The sequence below is a fragment of the Otolemur garnettii genome, unplaced genomic scaffold (assembly GCF_000181295.1).
Source record: "Otolemur garnettii isolate 467f Iridium unplaced genomic scaffold, OtoGar3 scaffold00208, whole genome shotgun sequence".
Taxonomy (NCBI): Eukaryota; Metazoa; Chordata; class Mammalia; order Primates; family Galagidae; genus Otolemur; species Otolemur garnettii.
In genome coordinates this window covers 1,214,870-1,218,258 of record NW_003852603.1, presented here as the reverse complement: position 1 = coordinate 1,218,258, position 3,389 = coordinate 1,214,870, and positions in this window count along the sequence as shown.

Sequence of the window (3,389 nt, the reverse complement as noted above, 5' to 3'; positions counted from 1 at the left end):
AAGTACAGAAGTACCATACATGTATGTGCACGTTGGACTCCTGCCCTCTTCCCTCCCTTCTTCTCTCCTTAATCCTTTCCTTTCTACATTCTTTCCTTGGTTATATCCTAAGCATCTGACATGTGCGTGGTACCAGGGATACAGCAGCAAGCAAAATAAAATCTTTTAGCTTGGGAATCTACATGCTAGAGCAGCGGTTCTCAACCTGTGGGTCGCGACCCCTTTGTAACAATGAAAATACATCACGGCATTAGGAAGGTTGAGAACCACTGTACTAGAGGAAAGAGATAATTGATATACAGTTGATATCAGTTGATATACCCTCACCTGGGAACTCTAAATTTCACCCAGCCATGGATTGTTACTGATTACCCCTCTCCCCATGGCCCGAGAGGCCTCAGAATTACTTATTGATCTGTGGGCTGCACACTGCAGGGTATGTTAGCAGGCATTAAAACACAGACCTCCCTTATCTCCATCATTGCTTTCAGGTGACCAGGTGTATTGTCAATGACCAGTAATATTTTTAGATGAATAATTTTTTTTTCCTGAGTAGCAGGTCTTAACAGTTGGCTTACAATATTCATCAAGCCGTGCTGTAAATGGGTAGGCTGTAATCCAGGCCTTATTGTTGCCTTTATAGAACACAGGCAGAGCAGATGAAGCCTAATTCTTAAGGGCCTTAGGATTTTCAGAATGGTAAATGAGCACTGGCTTCAACTGAAGTCACCAACTGCATTTGCCCCTTACAAGAGAGTCAGCCTCTCCTTTGAAGCTTTAAAACCAGACACGGACATCTCTCCAGCTATGAAAGTCCTGGGCGGTGTCTTCTTCCAGTCAAAGATTGTTCAGTGTGGTTGCTTTCATCAGCGATCTTAGCCACATCTCCTGGATAAGTTACTGTATCTTCTTCAGCAACACCTGCAGCTTCACTTTGCACTTTTATGTTATGAAAATGGCTTTTTTCCTTAAACCTCATGAACAAACCTCTGAAGCTTCAAACTTTTCTTCTGCAGCTTCCTCGCCTCTCTCAGGCTTCATAGAGAGGAACAGAGTTAGGCCGTGCTCTGGGGTAGGCTTTCTCTTGAAGGAATGTTCAAGGAGGAGGAATGTTCAAGGCCACATTCCTTCTCTTGAATGTGGCCTACTCAGACCACCAAACTTTCTCCATATTCACAAAAAGACTGTTTTGCTTTTCAATCATTCGTGTGTTCACTGGAGGCACAATTTTAATTTCCTTGAAGAACTTTTCCTTTATATTCAGAACTTGGCACCAGAGGCCTGGCTTTCAGCTTCTCTGGGCTTGTGACGCTTCATTTAGCCTGACCATGTCTAGGTAGGATTTAAAGTGAGAGATGGGTGACTCTTCCTTTCACTTGAACACTTAGAAGCCATTGTTGGGTTATTAATTGGCCTAATTTACTTTTTAAAGAACATCAACATTTATTTAAAATGATAAAAAGGAAATGAGATATGAACATTTGCATGTAAATAATAGTAAGTAGCCTTTAATACATTACATGTGCTCATGGTATAATATTTACACACTGAACAAATTACATTTATACAGAAACTAAATACTAGATTTAAAGGCCTGCTTATTGCTGTATACATCTATTATAATGAAGTAAAACCCCAGTACTTCAAAATATCTACACTTTTGATTGTTTTTCAGAAAAGACGAGCACTAACGTTTGTTTTAAAGCTGACGAGAGAGTCACAACAGCAGCTGACGATGCAATCAGACTGAGAAAGAATTACAGCAGAAAACAGGACATACTTCAGTTAGTCATAAAATGACATATTTTAAATATATATATAAAATTTCTACAAATCAAATGTGAACAAAGAAACTGCAGAAGCCAAAACAGGAGGTGGGGGGGATGGGAAAACAACCTTCACTGGAAATAATAACTAACTTTGTGTGCTGAAAAGCAGAAAGAAATACAAATTTCTTAGATCTAAGAAATATCAAAATCTAGAAATCAGCAACTATGTAAGTGGTGGCCCCATACTGCACATTAAAAAGCACCTTTATTTGTGTGCTCTGAAATCACAGCAGCAAGCTGATGTCAGAATAATAACCTTGAGATTATGCAGGGTACATATGGGCCACTGAAGTTGTTTTGGAATAAGCATTTTCCAAAAGTGATAAAATCGTGTTCTGTGTAACTGGCCTAATTTCAATACTGCTATATCTCAAGGAATGGGGGGGCCCAAGGGCAGGGAGAGAGGCTGAGCAGTGGCCGGTTGGTGGAGCCGTCAGAATTCACACAACGTTTATTGATTAAGTCTGTGGCACTACAAAACAATCACAATAGTATCAAAGATCACTGGTCACAAGTCAGCATAACAGATATAATAATAATGAAAAAGTATGAAATATTGAGATAATTACCAACATGTGACACACAGACAGGAAGCGAGATGAGAAATTGGCTCTAATAGACCTGTTCAATGCAAGGTTGCCACAGAGCTTCCATTTGAGCAAAACATCATATCTGCAAAGTGCAATAAAGAGAAACACAGTGTAACAAAGTACCCCTGTGGGTATAAGAACTCTGGTGATAGAACTCCCTGGAACGATTGCCCCAGGGATGGTAAACAGCAAATTATAAAGCTTTACTTTTTTAAAAAAATTTATTGTTGGGGATTCATTGAAGGTACAAGAAACCAGATTTCACTGATTGCATTTGTTAAGTAAAGTCCCTCTTACAATTGTGTCTTGCCCCCAAAAGGAGTGGCACACACCAAGACTCCACCCTCTCCCTCCTTCCCTCTCTCTGCTATTCCCTTCCCTATTCCGCCCTCCTTCTTCCTCTCTCTGCTCACCCCTTGTCATTAATTGTTCTCTTATCAAAATCGAGTACATAGGATTATGCTTCTCTATTCTTATGATGCCTTACTTCCACTTCCATCCATGTTAATACAAAGTCTGTAAAGTCTCCATAAAGCTTTACATTTTAAGAGTATTTCCCAAAGTTATTGCAGAATTTCCTTCTCAATGAGAATGCTTGATAAATTTTGGAACTAAGATATGAATTGTATTAATTGAATGTGAATACCAGTGTTTAATTTCATTCAAAATATTTTAACATCCAGTCTGTTCTCCAGGAATTTCCAATCTATTTGGTGATAGAGAAATAGACACATGAATAACAAGTATAAGACCATTTCAGAGCATCATCGACCCCCTTCCCCCCAATAACAAGAGAGAGACCATTTCAGAGCATAATCAACCCCCTACCCCCATAATGAGTATAAGACTATTTCAGAGCATCATCAACCCCATCCCCCCCATAACAAGTATGAGACCATTTCAGAGCATCATCAACCCCCTACCCCCATAACAAGTATGAGACCATTTCAGAGCATCATCAACCCCCTAC